The following is an 18,285-nucleotide window of genomic DNA, read 5'->3' as shown; positions in this document are numbered from 1 at the left end:
AGGATGAGGATTCTCCTTCGCTAAAGATACCTAACTCTTTAACCACCCCCAATAACTTTTTCACATCTTTTTTAATAGAGAAAAGTCTAGCAGTTTTATTAGAGGAAGGGGTAGAAATACTCCCATCCAAGACCTTCTTGAATTATAATCATCTATATTGTGCAGGTGTCTTTTGGCCGAGTAGAAGGATGCATCTCAGGAAGAAGAACTCGGTATTGGAATTTATTTATGTACACTATCTTTTCTAGAATGAAGTTTTGGATTGTTTCCCCCCCAGAACAATCTTTTGTGAATGCTTTGACTTACATTTTTGCAACCATGAAATGACAGATAATGTCCTGATTGGCTAGAGTTATCAGAAGCATGTTAAGAGTCTAGTCTAATGCAATGATTTCTTACGTCACAACATGGTCCTTGATTGTGCTTGAGGTAATTATAGCACTTTTTGTAAGGATTTTGGTGATTTGGATAGACGCCTGCACTTGTGATATTAACCTAAATAATGACACCACGGCCCAAAAAATATTGGCTAAAGGAATGAATCACATCCCTTTTTTTCCAAAAGACCCATATCTTGCTATATCGATTGTACTATGCTAATTAACTGACCTTTTCAGTTCTCTCCGACTAGAGAAGATAGTCCTACTAGACTTAACTAAATTGGTTCAACAAAGTTTTTTTCAAAGAAAATCCATCATACCACACAAATGGTTGTCCAGTGATAGCACTTGAATTACACCCAACCTTGAACTTAAGTTTCAAAACTCGCACATGATTGGTTTATCATAGCGCTTGATAAAAGCACCAACTGCCCGACTTTTATGTGCAAGAACCTAGCTTGGAGACATCACATTCTTGAATATCTGGTAAGGAGTTTACTTTGCTTAACCTTTCTTACAGTTACCAACAATACCACTTACATCTCAATAGCCTTGGCTACTCTCTTGAGGCAATCAAGCTTCCAGTTCTATTTCCCAAAGAATGACAAACATAAGTTTACATGGATATCTAATGTGTTGAATGGTTTATTTACCAATGTTACTAGAGATATCACCCTTTGTCTTGACCTTGTACTTTTTGAATTTGAATCTGTTTGTGTGAGTAAACAAAAAGTTTGTTCAAACCTCCTCAATATACACTATATAACCCTTTTTGGCTAATTAAACACTTTATTGAGGTCACTCTTAACCTCCCCAATCAAATATTCCATCTGTTTTCTGCAGACATCACTCAATGTTATGAAAATATAGCCCTAAATGGGGATTTAGGGCTGAAGAATGCTCTTATGAAAATGACTAAACTAGTGTTTAAACACGCTAGGGTAAAAGTTTTTTTCTACATGTCCCTCTCTAATTAGCCAAAATGGATTAAGAAAGCTTACGCATCTCCACTTTGATGAGGAAAAGCTGGTGAAGAACATAAACTGGATTCTTCACAACTGTTTTACTCTCTTTGGAGGCCAATGTTTTAGCCAAAGCATAGGCATCCCTATGAGTTTTTCATGCTCACGCCTTATCATGTGTAGTTTATACTTAGCCTTTTTTTTTTAGTACAAATGGTTTGTCAAAATAAGAATAATTGTCATAAGCTTTCGCTATTTGAACATACTTACAAATACATGAACCATATCTAGAGCCTCAACAACAGATCTTTTGCTGATGAAATTAACCTTATTTACCCCAACTACTTGAAGATTGAACCAACATATATAAGGGTTTTGCTAAAACCTCGGGGTTATTTTCCACCTCTATACAATTCCTTAACTTTGCAATTATGTTACATAACCCCTATAATGGTGGCTATGACTATTAGCTCACCTTGAAAAGAGACGTTTTGAATATCTCTTCCATTGAATTCATCAAGAAGAAAAGTAACCGACCACATAAAACGGCTATTAATACATGTATCAGTCTCCTTCACTAGATCCTTTACTCCTAACTGCTTTCTGGCTTGGGAAGACATCAGGCTGCTTTTACACAAGTTTTGCCTTGATGGATTTAAGAGGATTGACTTAATTAACACAATCACTCACAAAAAATGACTTGCATGGCTTGAAGTTCAATCGCGATAATCTTATCTTCTTAACAAGGCAGTAGGCCCATGCACAATGGGCCTACTGTTGACCCATTGTGTACGGTGCCTGGGACAAGGCGAGTATACACACACACACACACACACACACACGAGTATTGCTTAAGCTCTATATACACAAGAATACATACTCTCTAGGTTTGAAGAAAAAACCTATCTTTGCATCTCATGACTGTTACGGGCTAAGATAAGCTATTAACCCTTTATAAGGTACCTGAGCTGTGGGGCACCACCTCTTATGGGGGTAAATGGCTCATTTTTGGTGTCTAGGGACACTGTATTAGTTGTCTTGAAGGTTGCTTTACGTGCACATTTAGTGCATCATACCTGCTTTTACCCTCTCTCTCCCCCACAACTCTGTTGTTTGCCGCTCACTTTCTTTATACCTACACGTAATATGATGGGCCCTGTTGGAGCCCCATTTGTTCAACTGTTGTAATGAGCCCATCTTGTAAAGCATATCAAATTCCCATTTTATGTCAAAGACGTCTTATCATTTTGATCCATTCGTCTGGGTTATGTAAAGATTAATCAGTTAGTCAGGACTCAGATTTGTTCCCACTTTGTAATAATGAGTAAGAGAACCCCATGTACATTTTTGAGTTAAGGTGACTAAAGTATAAAAGTCACCTTAGAACCATTTTTGAATAAAATTTGAATATTAATCCTGTGTCGTACGAGTCTGAGAGAGAGAGAGAGAGAGAGAGAGAGAGAGAGAGAGAGAGAGAGAGAGAGAGAGAGAGAGAGATAGATAGATAGATTTTATTATCATCCTCGGAGGTCAAATATGACCTATGGGACCAAAGTTACATGTGATGTAGTATGTGTATGGCTGATGAGTGACTCTCGATGCTCCAAAATTGTAGTGATGAGAGTCGCAATGGAGAGCCCACACTTTGGCTGGGAGAGGAAAGTGTGTAGGTCTAAGTTATGGCTGAAAATGTGAGAGAAGCAAGTTCGGATGTGATCAAAAGCTGAGAACTCTAGTAGTGTGTGGTACTCAGACTCTCGAACTTGCATTGAGCATAATGTGCACAATCGATTTGACTCTTCTCCATTGCCCCAACGCCCTATCTCGCATCGAAGGAAATGGGAGCTAAGCCGAATTGCTGCGATAGTGCGTATCGCGGACAAGGGAATAGGCTCAAGCATGTAAGTGTGAGTACGGTTTCCTCTCTCAGCGAAGAACATGGTTTTGTAGTTGGGGGCAATATAGGTGGTGTAATGTATGAAGCGTGACCCACCGGATTTCTCCCAAGCCGTAATACATTGGCGTTGTAGAAAAGCTTCATTCACTTGAGAGTCAATTGAAGCATCATGTAGCAAGTGCAATGCATCCCATCTCCCAAACCACTTCTTTATGTCTTGCATCCATCCCGTGCTCAAAATCTTGCTTTTATGCGTCTTTTGAACTTTTTTGCTTGCTTCCCATGCAATTGTAGGAAGTCGATGTGAGGGGTTTTGGCTCATCTTTATCATGTCCTCCACAACCCTTTCCATGCCCATAACCTCAATTGTAAGAGATCCCGACTCAAGAAGTAGGAGCATATATGGTGTTTGTGTCTTAACTTGGAGAAAGTTTGTAAGAAAACGCTTTTGGACATTCTCAAACTCTTTCCAAGTAGACTTTGAGATGCTCCCGCCGCACACTTCAACTCCATAAAGAAGAACCGGTGTCACCAATGCATCAAAAAGATACTTCTTGAGAACCCAACACTTGATGTTTCCCGCATTACACATGTTCACAAATGCATAATATGCTCTCTTTACCGCTTCCAAACGACGCATAGCACATTCATGCCACTTGTGATTGGATGGAACCTCAAGGCCAAGGTACTTAAAGCTCTCAACAACTTCAAGTGTCTCGTTGTTGTACACAATGCATGGCTTCTCCTTATGGTTGGTTTTCACAAGCATAACCTTTGTTTTGGATGCATTTACAATCAGCCCACTATGCAAGCAAAAGTTCTCAAGGACAACCATAAGCTTTTGTGCATCTTCTAAAGTGTGTGCTAGAAGCACTATATCATCCGCATACAACAAAAGCATGATTACCGCATTGCAAATAGTGACCTCTTCAATGCCTTCTTCTTGCATAAAGTAAAGTACCATTTGTTCCAATTGATCGATGCATAGACCAAAGAGAGTTGGTGACAATGGACATCCTTGTTTAACCCCAATAGTGCTTACAAAAATTTCTGAAATTTCTCTTCCCATGCGCAATTGGCAAATCACCTTCTCATAGATTCGAGAAACTGCAAGCATAAACTCACTTGGCACTTGGAGTTCTTCCATCCTTCTCCACAAATTGTTACGTGGAATCATATCAAAGGCTTTCTTAAAGTCCACAAAACAACAATACAATTGCTTGCCTTTCAACCGACTTTCCTCCATGAGAACACGAAGAGTGACAAGATGATCAATGGTGCTATGGCATCGACGAAAACCCGCTTGTCCCTTTGCACGCTTGTCATTCTCTTCAGCCCAATCACTCAATTTCATCTCCATTATGCACCCAAACAACTTTGCCATAAGAGACCCAATCATTATAGTCTGGTAGTTGCTTACATTCTTTACATCCCCTCCTTTATGCAAAGGCTTAACCCAATTAGTACTCCAATCATAAGGCGTACCATGTTGAAGTGCAAGGTTGAACATATCACACATCCACTCATGGGTAAAATCTCCCTTCCATTTGATCATCTCCGGCTTGATACCTTGAAGATCTCCCGCTTTGCGAGTGGCCAACTTTTCAAGCCCACCGCATACATCCTCAATAGTAAAAAAAGACGGCATACATGGGAGTGAACCATAAAATGGCATTTTTTCAGTATTTGATTGCTCATATAATTGCCTACAATGTGTGTACATATCCACTAGACTCAAGTTACCAAAATTCTCAACCCGCTTGCCTCTCAAGTTTCTCCAAAATCTTCCACATGCATGCGCCTTTTCTTGGACTTGAAATTCTTGTTCCTTTACTTCCCATCTTCCTCTCTTCTTTTGAATCAATGCCTTGTATGTATGCAAATGACTTTGATAGTTGTCTTTGTCCATAGTTGCATCAAGCTTTATCAAGGACTTTCGAGCATCTTGACATTCTTTATCAAACCACCTTTTGCGTGATCTATCTTTGTTGATACCATGGAGATGATTTATGGCAAAGCATTCTTCCGCACAAGAACAAATAGCTTTCTTGAAAGCTTCCCATTTAGTTTCCAATGGTGCATCACATTGAAGCTTTGTCATCCATAATTTTTGCTCAACCATTTCAATGTACATTGGTGCCCGTTTGAAATCCATACATAGTGATAACTTCTCTTTCCTTTGGCTGAGATTATCATGCTTAGAAGCTTCTCCACATGAAAGGTCAATACATAAGGTGCGATGGTCGGATTCCGGGGTCCATTGACCAAACATAAAACTCTTTATGCGATACATGATGGCTTCAGAGAGTAGCATATAGTCAATCACACTATCCCCATTATGTCTCCTACATGTAAATCCATTGGTTCCACTCCACAAAGATACACCATTGGCAATGAGCATACCTGTGCTATTACACATGTGTAAAAGTAACTTTCCATAGTGATCCGGCTCTTTCTCATCCATTGAAGTCCGATCATACAAGTGAACTTCCTCCAACTCCCTTGAAATGTATGGCATATCAAATTGTTGAGTATCATGTTGCAATGTTTTTGTGCAAGCATTCATATCCCCAAATACAATAACATCACCTTCACCTTTGAAATAAGCAATGTCCTCTTCCAAATCAGAAAATGGTTGATCTCTATCCATGCAAGCATAAAAGGGAGAATCATGATGAGGAATGTAGCAACCGGCTACAAAAATGGGTGCTCTTTTTGGTGTCATAATTTTCAGCCATACATAACGTTTGTACTTGTCATCTTTCACAATTGATACAAACTCTTCCAATCCTTTCTTAACCATACATGCTAACCCTCCTTGTCCTCTTCGTTGCTTGAGATTATTTGACCACATCAATGAATGTACATTGTAATCCTCCAAGCCGTTAATCCTTTGTGTATCATGCTCCCAAGTTTCAACAAAAAGTACAACATCGGCTTTGCTTGTTAGTTCATCAATGCCAACCCCCGCATTCCATGGGTATCCATTACAATTCCAAAAGCATATTTTCAATTGTAACTCGGTCTCATAGGTCACGCATCCCTATTTGCTTGAGAGACTTGCCTCCTCCTTGGGCACATTTTCTTCATGAGAGATCTCCTTGTTTTTATTATTCTTTTCCTCATATGCCTTGCGACACATATTTTGTTGCCTAATAGTTCGATCTTCACATACAAAATATTTTGTATCCCTCAAATAGATCCAACTATTATCAAGGATAATCTTTCGCTTGGTCTCATCCGGCATGGTGCATACAATTGGCCGTTCTCCCGAGCAAGGAGCTCCTTGCTTCCCCACTCTATGTGCTCCATAGACCATAACTCCGGACATGCCAAAGTGGGTTTTGAAGAAATCTTCAATAACAATGGCAAGAGAAGGAGGTGTCTCTAACTTCTCTTCAGGAATTCCACGAATAACAATGTTCTTGGAACGTCGCTCCCGTTCCTTTGACTCCTCCACATCCACATTGAAGGAGTACGAGCGGAAGTGCGACGCGAGAGAGAGTGCGAGAAGAAGAGCACGACGATATGGTGAACTCGCTCTAGTGTAATGTGTAGAGCATAGTGAGTTCTTATTAGGTTTTTACAAAAGAATATGTGTACATACCTGGCGGCCCGCCCACTTACTTGGGTGACCACATTGGGATTTATACCCCAACAACCTCCCACTTAAAGTCCAATGTGGTACTTTAAGTGTGAGAGAAGCTACTATACAAGCTAATATACAAGAGATGTAGAGAAGTGATGTACTACCCTACACCTAACTGCTTGCGAAAATGCGCAAAGCTCTCTGAGGGAAGTCCTTTTGTAAGTAGATCAGCAGGATTTTCTGTGGTGTGAACTTTGACAAGCTGAAGTTGCTTATCCTCGAGCATTTCCCTGATGAAATGATACTTCACATCCACATGCTTTGTCTTTGAGTGATAAACTGGATTGCGAGCCAATTGTATAGCACTTTGACTATCACAATATAACACAGGCATCTCTTCTTTGATTCCCAAGTCTGTTACTAGTCGATTAAGCCAAATTGATTCTTTGCATGCCTCTGATGCTGCAACATATTCAGCCTCTGTAGTAGACTGAGTAACACAATCTTGTAATCTAGAACGCCATGATACTGCTCCACCAGCCAATGTAAAGACATACCCTCACGTAGACCTTCGGTTGTCTAAGTCACCTGCATAATCTGAGTCTGTAAAACCCTTTACACTTAGCTCCTGACTCCCATAGCATATACGCATACTCTTTGTAGCTTTCAGGTATCTCAATATTCCTTTCATTGCCTCCCAATGTTTCTTGCCTGGGTTTGACATGTATCTACTTACTACTCCCACTGCAAATGCAATGTCTGGGTGAGTAGCAATCATTGCATACATTAAACTACCCACTGCAAACACATATGGAATCTTATCCATTTCAGCCTGTTCTTCCTCAGACGCAGGACAATCTTGTTTGCTAAGTTTCACATATGGTGGCAATGGAACACTCAATGCCTTTCCCTTCTCCATATTGAAACGTTGCAAAACCTTGTCAATATACTCTGTTTGAGATAACCAAATCAACTTTTTTTATCTGTCTCTCTCAATGCGCATACCAAGTATATGACTTGCCTCACCCATGTCTTTCATGTCAAACGATTTTGCCATCTTTGAGTTCAAAGCTGAAATTTCTTCCAAGTGCTTGCCAGCAATCAACATATCATCCACATACAAAATAAGGATCAGCCAACTACCATCCTTAGCCTTCTTTGTATATAGACAGTGATCGAACTCACTACGTTTGTAGCCTTGAGAAAGCATAAACTTGTGGAATTTATGGTACCATGCCTTCGGTGATTGTTTTAAGCCATAAAGACTCTTTAACAACTGGCATACCCAATCTTCCTTGCCTTTCTCAACAAACCCTTCTGGCTGCTGTATGTAAATTTCCACATCTAAATCACCATGCAAGAACGCTATCTTGACATCTATTTGGTGCAACACCAAATCTAATATGGCAACCAATGCAAGAAAGCATCTCAATGTAGTCATCTTGACCACCGGAGAGAAGACTTCATCAAAGTCAATGCCTTGTTCTTGCTTAAAGCCCTTGGCAACAAGCCTTGCTTTGTACTTTGGCTGACTATCATGAGCGGTGATCTTATACCTGTAAACCCATTTACAAGGTAGAGCCTTTTTGCCCTGTGGTAATTTAACTAGCTTCCATGTCTTGTTTTTATGCAGAGCTATCATCTCTGACTGCATGGCCAATTTCCAATTCCTGGAGTCCTTCATTTGCACTGCTTCCTTGTAACATGAAGGCTCATTGCAATCAGTCAACATGATATAATTCATAGATGGAACAAACCTATTAGGAGGTCGCGTGACACATCCAGATCTACGCACAATAGGTGGCTCAGGCTTAGCCACAACCTGTGGTTCCACTCTATCTGTCCTTGCTCCTCTTGAGCCTTGACATTTTGTCTTGCACGTGCAGGTCCATCTTCTTGGAAGACAACTCTTCTAATCTCCTCAACCCTCTCTGGTTTAGAATGATATTTGGATTCATTAAAGTGAACATCATTGCTGCGGACAACCTTTCTGGATTCGGGATCCCAAAGTCTGTACCCCATCTCACCAGAATTACCATAGCCTAGAAAGATGCACTTTCTACTCTTTGGCTCAAGTTTGTTCCTAAATTCCTTTGGAACGTGAGTATATGCCTCACAGCCAAAGACTCTGAGATGCTTGTATGAGGGCATTTTTCCTGACCATACCATCTCTGGCACTGAATCCTTCTGCAAAACCTTGCTAGGAGATCTATTTACAAGATGAACAGCTGTTGATACAGCTTCAGCCCAAAACCCATTTGGCAGCTGTGCATTAGACAACATACTTCTGACCTTCTCTTGTATGGTCCTATTCATCCTCTCAGCAACACCATTTTGAGGAGGATTGTAAGGAGCAGTAAGTTCACGTTTTATACCTTTTGACTCACAAAAGTCCTGAAAGGCCTTTGAAACATACTCTCCACCATTGTCAGTGCGTAAGCATTTAAGCTTCTTGCCACTCTGATTCTCCACAAGTGTCACAAACGTTTTGAAAACACTAAACGCTTCATCCTTGTGCTTGAGAAAGTAAACCCATACTTTCCTCGAGTAATCATCTATAAATGTCATAAAGTAAGAAGCTCCCCCTAGAGATAGGTTAGGCATAGGTCCACACAAATCACTATGAACAAGTGCCAACTGTGTATCTCTTCTACTGCTTCTATGCTTATGTGGCTGCTGTGTTTGCTTACCATACAGACAATGTTCACAGAATTCAAAATCATTAAATGAAAAGCCAGGAAAATAACCAGAACGAGACAAGATTTCCATTCCCTTCTTGGACATATGTCCTAACCGGCTATGCCACAAAGAAACGTTCGGCTGCTCGGTTACATTGATTACATTTTTAGAGACATTTGATACATAAATCATGTAAAGTCCTCCAGACTTTACTCCATGTGCTACTGTCATAGAACCCTTGGATATCTTCCACATGTTCTGTCCAAAAGTGGTGACGTAGCCAGCATCATCAAGTAAACCTGTGTTGATCAAGCTCTTTGTAATTGCGGGAACATGTCTCACATTCTTCAGCGTGAAAGAAGAGCCATTCTGAAACTTCAATTGAACATCTCCAACACTAAGATCTCACATGTCTGCCCATTGCCTAGCCGAACATGATCTTTAGTGGTCACATAAGAGTAAACCACTCCTTGTTTGGAGACACATGAAGTGATGCCCCTGAGTCTATAATCCAGTCACTCAGTGCATTTCCATCAGATGCTGTAAGAAGAGCTGAGTCCATTGTATTCTTCAAGAAGTAGATGTCTCCTGACACTAGACTGTCATCCTCTGCAACAGTGTTTGTCACATTTATTTCTTGAATCTTCACTGAGGACTTGTTCTTCTCACCATGGTCTTCAGCTTTCTCTTTGCCTTTTTCTGCTTTCCATTCTCTGCAGTCTCTTTTCATGTGACCCTTCTTGCCACAATGGTAGCATTCTATGTCACTCTTGCCTTTAGCACTGCGGGACTTGCTACGAGACTGATTCCTCTTTCCACCTTTGTACTTTTCTTTGGTCCTTCCCCTGACAACTAAGGCTGTTCCTTTGCCTTTGTCCATTGTCTTTCTATTGGTTTCTTCAGTAAGCAGACTTCCTTCTACACCTGCTATGTTCAAACCATCTGGAGGTGCAGAATTATTCAAAGCTGTGCGAAAAGTGGCCCAACTTTTCGGCAATGTGATCAACAGGAACATAGCTCTAACAGGTTCATCAAACTTGACACCTTGAGCTGACAACTGACTATAGATTGTGTTGAATTCATAGATGATTGGACATAGGTGTCCCTTCTTTCATCTTCAAGTCAACAAGCTTCTTAACCCAGTATACCTGTGAAGCTGCACTCTGCTTCTCATAAAGATCACTCAGCTTTAACCATGCTTGATAAGCCGACATCTCGTCTGCTACATTGAAGTAAACACTTTCTGCCAAAGTCAGCATAATGGTAGAAAGTGCCAATTCATCCATTTCGCTCCATTCATCTTCGTCCATATCTTCTGGTTTTATCCCCTTGAGCTTTATAGGTTTTATCTGCTTCTTTTGTACCAACACGTGCCAAATCTGCTTCTTCCACAATGGGAAATTGGTTCCATCCAGCTTCTTGATATTGTAAAGAGCAGTGTCCTGTGATCCAGCCATAGCTACGCTTCACAGTAGTTTACTTTTCTGGGAAAAATTCGGCAGAGTTTCCCCTGTAAACTGACCTCTGAACCAATATCAACCTGTCAAATGAGCCAAGACAGATTCAGATTCTGCAGAAATTTTGGCAGAGTCTCCTTTGTAAAATGGCTCTGGTGTACTAAAAACAGACCAAAAACAGCTCAAAAAACACTGTCTCTCTGACACTATAAGCTGCGGGTAAACCTGTCCTGCACCTGTACTGTCTTTGACTGTCCTGTCACTATCCTGTAAGCATAGACTGCAACAATGCCTCAACGGCAGTAAAGCAAAGATGCAATCCCAATTGTCTAACTCACAGTCAATACATCCTAGCTGCCTATCTAAGGGTGCTCGAGGGATCGCTCCAAGACCTGTATCACCGAAAGGATCTCAACATTCGAGAATCCCCCAGCTCAATAAAACCTCACTCGACCCTCAACAAAGGCTGCAGTAAATCTGACAGTACATAGACTTCCCACAAAGTCATACATCCACAAATTTCCCACTGTATGTTGTAACCGTTGCGGCGGTTGTTTGTTGCGTGACTCACAGCCAGCAAACCCTCAACAGACATACTGACAATACATCCCATGTGGAAGTACCTGCAATGTCAGGATGAAATCTGGAATATCAAGCAGCAAACACAAGCTACCTGATGAACTAGTGGATGTCGCCTACAGTCTGTGTGTAGATGCGTCTGTGTCGTATGTGACACGCCTCCAAGAACTGTGAGCCGTCCTTCGATGTGTAGACAGCCACAAATCAACACTCTGGGAGTGTCGATATCCTCAGCACCTGCAGTCGTAGGCCGAAAACCCCAAATTTGCAGAGTCGGATCTGCACCCATCGAGACCACGTAGTCGAAAATGGCCTACGCAGACCTTTGTCGAAGCCGAACGGTGGCCGAGATGACCTCAGAATGAAATTCTGACAACACCAAGCCCTTTGGGCTTGCCCACAAGATTTGGGGCTGTGTCTTTGCCTGTCCAATTTCACTCCAATCTGAGTTGGTGACTCTAGCCTCCTGCAGTGCTGCCCCGAGCCTCGATTTGAGCTCTGTTACCAGTTGAAGGAGTACGAGCGAAAGTGCGACGCGAGAGAGAGTGCGAGAAGAAGAGCACGACGATATGGTGAACTCGCTCTACTGTAATGTGTAGAGCATAGTGAGTTCTCATTAGGTTTTTACAAAAGAATATGTGTACATACCTGGCGGCCCGCCCACTTACCTGGGCGACCACATTGGGCTTTATACCCCAACACACATTCTCAACATTCTTTGTTTGAACCATAGCTTGCATGAGTGAGGAATTAGAAACCACATTGTTACCACATACATCAGCCCAAGACTTGTTTGTGCATACATTTTTCATGTCGCATACATCCCGGCTCATAGTGTCAAATTTCTCCTCTTTCAATACATGGTCATGCTCTACTTTGCTCATCCGCTCCTTCAAAGCATTCAAGTCCACAAGAGAGCGTTTACATTCCTTGACTTCCTCTTCAAGTTGCATCAAACGTGTTGTTTGCATCTCAAGTGTCCTCTTGAGATTCTCATTCTCAACCACAAGTACCCTTAGTGTGCCATTCTCCATTGCAAGTGCTCGTAAGTCTTCGCCTTGTTTGTTTACGGTCTCTTGCAATGATACCAAGTACGCCATGATCATGGTTTTCGATGTCGTTGGTTGGGTGGTTGTGTTGCTATCTCCACACTTAGGAGATTTTGGATCATTTTCCACAATGGTTGTGGACCTTGTTGAAGAAGAAGAACCCTTGTGAGTGCCGGAAGACATTGTATGTAAAATAGGAGATGAGAATCAATTTTGTTGAACTTGTTCACTTCGGAAATGCTGCTACAGAAACACCTTCCATAACTCTGAAAATTTTTGTCTTTACATCAATGCGTAGAGGACTTCGTGCTCTTCGATTGAGGCTATAGATCACCCAAATCGGAGTTCGGATGAAGAAGTTATGGTCAAAAGAGTGGACTGCTGTCTACTAAGTCAAAAAACGAGAGAGAGAGAGAGAGAGAGAGAGAGAGAGAGAGAGAGAGAGAGAGAGAGAGTCTTATCCTCTTCGCTACGTGCTTCTCCCTCACCGGATTCACGACGTGACTACACCATCACGGTAGTCTCTCCGAGAGCTACGCGCCCACGCCACACATTCACATTTTCGAGCTGTTCGCGATCGATCCTTCCTCGAGCTTGTTTTGCTTGTAAGTAGCACAAACAGTGTCTGTTTTCAACAATCAAGTGCTTTATGGAATGAGAAAGAGATTAGCTACACATAAATACTCGTAAACTTAAGTTTTGCCCACTTTTGGATTATGACCTGTTAGTCTATCGCGACTGTATTCGAGATAACTAGGGTTGAAATCTGGTGAGATTAGACTTATAGGTAAGTATATCCTAGTGAGAGGATGGTGCCTAGTAAGTCTGATGCGATTCCGAGTTCATTGGAAGTGTAAACGGTGTTGTGAGCGTTTAGGGATAGAGTGGGTTGCATTCTACCAGGGTTAGTGATTGATGCATCATAAAAGTGCATATGTGTAGATTGGTCTCAGCCTGACAAGCTAACGAGATTGCCTACGTGCACCTACGTGTTAGTCGTGTCATCGGATGATAAATATGTTGTGTGTGTCGTGCTTGTGAGTATGAACAGGGGAGTAGTTATGCCCTAAAACATTGGCGCCGCTGCCGGGGAACGAAGACCTTAAGTAGGGAGATCTACGTCACGTGTGTGATGGTTAGCTTACTTTAGTTTTGACTAGAGAGAGCTTAAACTTTTAGAACAAGATCCAGGATAGAGTATCATGAGGTCTAGTGGATAGCCAGGAAGCCCGTGTCTTGCCGAGGGTCTGCGACTAGTTAGATTTAGTTAAGTAGGATAATGTGGAGTTATGCTTTTTGGTTTTGAGTGCTTGTTATACTTGTGAAGAAATAGAGTAGAAAAACGCTGTAAAAACGCAAAAAACAAACAAAAAGAAGAAACAATAAGGCTGTTTGCTTGCCGTGAAAGCAAAACCCACACCATATACCCTTGAAGGGGGTGAAAAGAGTAGACATTGAAAATTATGATCCAACACTTGAGAAAAACATAAAAATTGCTACCAAAACTAACAAAAAGAAACAGATGATTGTCATAAGAAAACACTAAGTGAACCTAAAGAGGCCAAGAAGAGATATAGCCATTAGCCTAGGGTAAACTGACTGTGTCAGGTGGTATGACTGATATTCACAAGTTTAAGATGAAGTATCATCAAATTTGCATCACTTCAAGTGCATTTGAGTTGTGAATTACCATAGAAGAGTGAAATTTGTGAAGTGCTTGAGTCTAAGGTCAAAATAAGTCCAAACTTCATAAAACTTGGGGGATAGACTTATATGGGCACAGGGAACACAACTATGCAAAAACAGACATTGCTCTCTGCCTAGTCTATCGCGATAGACTGATGAAGGTGGTGATTGACTAACAACAAGGAAAAAACCTTTATACCACAGGTTTAACACATCAATACAAGGGTACTCACAAAAATTGAGTGAAACTGAACACCATCTTGACCACAAAACTTCAAACCTGGTGTTTTAGAGTCTGAATTCAGAGACAAAGGCAAGAAGGCTTTGACCAAATGTCCAAACAGTGCCAAAATTGATCAATGCACTACACAAGGGGAGGCTGAACCAGCTGTGGAGAAAACTTGAGAAAAATGCTAAAAATGGAGAAAATGCCAAGTCTATCGCGATAGACCAGGGAAACTACTGATGGGGAACTTTTCTTTCAAATTTCCCCTAGGGAGAGCTTTATCAGGGCCTATATAGCAGACACACCAAAATTCAAGGCATTTAGATCACTGAAGGTCAATCTGAAGTTCATATAGAGAATCGAGCTCTGACTAAACTACTAAAATGGGACCAAAACCCAACCCAAGTGTCCAAACTTCATAAAACTTGAGGGATAGTCTATAGAGAGTAAGTGGAACTCAAGGGTAAAGTCACAATTTTGAATTGACTTGTGCTGAGCAAATAGTCAGTCTATCGCGATAGACTAAGAAAGTAGTGATTCAGACACATTTTGCAATTTGTGACTATACTGCTAGGACATACTCTCCATATAGATCCCAGCCATCATTTCATATTTGAAATTGAACCACTAGAAGACTAACTAAGTGGTTGCTGTATATACTTGAAAGATTTTTTGGTAATTCAGGGAAAACCCTTGTGAACAGACTAACCATCCTTGTGTAGATCCCAGAAGGAGATCATCACAAAGCCACACAGGAAGAGGGAGTCTAGATAAGCTTTAAGTTTGCAACCCAACTTTCATTCTTAAGTATTTAAGTATTTAAGGTCAGGAGCCTTTGTTTAGTCGGGAGCTAAAAGTGTCAAAAGTCAAGTAAGCACCACGTCCACCGAAGAGAGTGTAACTCAGGCAAGGCTAGATCCACTAGCACCAATCATTGAAGAGGGTAGTGATACTGACACTTCATCGGAAAAGTCCTTCTTCATGATGGGGAGTCAACAGCCAGGAGGTTTCAACAGTGAAGGACCAATGCCAGGGGGGAGCATCTCCCTACATCCTTTAAACGAAACCAAGTTCACTATAATCTTCTTGGAAGGAACTAACTCGAGGGGAGCCTTAGTTTATTCTGACTATCGGGGACGCAAGTGTATTTGTATTGAAGAAAGACCGGCTCAGAGACTAGAGATAATTCGAGTCTATGATGATGGAGACAGATTCCGAGACGAAAAGGGGAACCACTATCTGATAGTGAGTAACCCTGAGGATTACAACAGATATGGGGATAACGTGGTAAAAGGGAAAATGGTTTCAAAAACCCAAGAACCACCTCCTAACATTGATCGACCCAAGAACCACCTCCTAACATTGATCGACCTTGAGCGCTTTTTATGTATGATAAGAAAACAACCAGGGTCCCAACCTATAATGAGAATGTAGGGATTTACAAACATGAAAGCGAGGGAATAGTCTCTTACTTTCGATGCAAGGAACCCTACCCAAACGAATTAAGCAAAGACAAGGTTCTTTATTTATTTTCTTATGAAACTGCTATGGGGAAGGATATTGTTTTTGTTGACAGATACGGGCGAGAATACAAACGTATTCTCCCAAAGAAGGTTGAAAAGGCAAGAGTTCCGCGAGCATCAACCTATGGCCCCAACGAAGTACCAAGAGCCACCTACACCCCTAGCAAGTCGACAAATCCCTTTTCAGAAGAGTATGACGCTACCTCACATTCTACCCGACAATCAATGTCCAAATACCAGGACCAACCAGCTACTCAGCCATCATTGCATGCATGGCTTCGACGGAGTTCTACATTAGAACAAGACCAAACCCGAGAGGGTTATCAAACCACACGAGGGCTAAGGGATTTACACGAACCACCACTCTATGCACAGTATCAAGTAGAGAGTAAGCCAAAGACTCAGGGGTCAACTGAGCCTGGAAGAACACCCCGAGAACGAGTTAGGAGAGATGAACCATCTCTCACGAGAAATGTTAGAAATTATGGCTTAGGAGCACCATTGGGAGAGGAACCTGGCCACTACAGAAGACCAGAAGAGGTATATCGACTAGGACGGGGAGATCCCATGATGAGATTTGTAGACCATCGTAGAATTAGACCTTCTCAAGTGCAAAAATGGGTAAACAAGAAATATACGGGAAGCAGGGATCCGAGAGATCATGTAGCAGCCTTTGTGCGTGTAATTAGAGCTAAAGAGGTGTTAGAATTTTCTACCCAATTTGCAGGATTCGGTTTAACCTTAGAGGATGATACTGCTACATGGTTTGACTCAGTGGAGCGAAGAGACTTTGAGTCTATGGAGGAAGTGTTGACGAGTTTATCGAGGAATTCTCACAAAGGGGAATAGCTCATAATACAGTCTCAAAAATCCATAAATTCAAACAGAAAGATGGAGAGTCTGTGTGAAAGATTAAAAAGATATGTTAAGTTTTGCCCCGTGGAAGAACTGCCAACTCAGTCCAGACTTATGCTTATATTTATCCAAGGACTAAGGAATGCAGATCTTCAGAAGGACTTACATATGAAAAGAAGCACGACGTTGAATGATTTAACCAAGGAAGCTCTATACCTTGTGGACAATTGTGTGGTCTATAAAGAGGGTGAGTTCAAGGATCTTGACGATGATTCTTTCTCACAACAAAGTGGAAGCAAGTCTGCTAAGACAACACCGAAAGGAGAAGTAGCGGTAAGCCAAGAGCAGCTTATAGAGGAAGTGCTTAAAAAGATTAACTTGTATTCCAAACCACAAGCTAAACAACCAAAATGGTGTGCGATTGAACAAAAATGGACAAACCATGGGATGGAGGAGTGTTATTATAACAAGGGATATGTGAGAGAACGACCATATGCTCCGCAAGCTCAGGCGACATCCCCTCAAGTCCCACCGATGCCTAGATATCAGACAGGCAACCTACCAGGACCTGTGGGTGTATATAGACCACAACCAGTGTTGGGACAACAACCAACCCTACCGGGATTACGACCAGTCGGCATGAGATACACACACACAGTAACTGAGTTGGATGAGAAGGCTTCGGTACCTATGCATGCATACTACGACCAGCCCAATGGATATGTGACGAACTCTTTCTATTATCCACTGGAAGAACCCTCTACACCAGAACCATGGAGCATGATAGGAAATACAAGACCACCAACTGCTACACAGGCAGCGGGGGAAGGAAGATATAGCTTGGATGAAAGAACACTGTTGTTCATAGCCAACGGAGGCATGAGCGGACAGAGGCTTGCACACCAACAAAGAGGAGCTCCAGGAGCACCTCAACAGCCTAAAGGAACATGCTACAAGTATGGAGGAGACCATTGGCTGAGGGACTGCCCTCATGACGAAATCATTAGAGTCAACGCATATTGCACCGAGTGTGGAATTACTCACTTGATCCCTGATTGCCCAAAAAATCCAAGCAAAGGAGCAAAAACTACCTTGAATATGCTGGGAGCGCTGCCTTCCAGTGGAGGGTCAGAAAACGAAACTTCGATTCCTGTTAAGGTCTTGACGAGAGCCCAAGCAAGGAGAAATGACAATCAGCCCAAAAGTAACGATGAAAATCAAGAAGAAATCAAGACTGACAAGTCTAGCGTCAGTCGTGATAATCCTTGGAAAGAACGAAGAGCGAAAATGAAAGCTAGACGTAAGCGAAAACAAAAAGATGTAGAAGCTGAGCTAACGATAGCTCGAGAGAAACTTAAACAGCAAAGAGAGTCCGACTCTCTAAAATCAACGGAGGGACCAAG

The sequence above is a fragment of the Adiantum capillus-veneris genome, chromosome 2 (assembly GCF_014529385.1).
Source record: "Adiantum capillus-veneris isolate H3 chromosome 2, ASM1452938v2, whole genome shotgun sequence".
NCBI lineage: Eukaryota > Viridiplantae > Streptophyta > Polypodiopsida > Polypodiales > Pteridaceae > Adiantum > Adiantum capillus-veneris.
The sequence above is the reverse complement of the archived record's forward strand: the minus strand, read 5'-3'. Positions refer to the sequence as shown.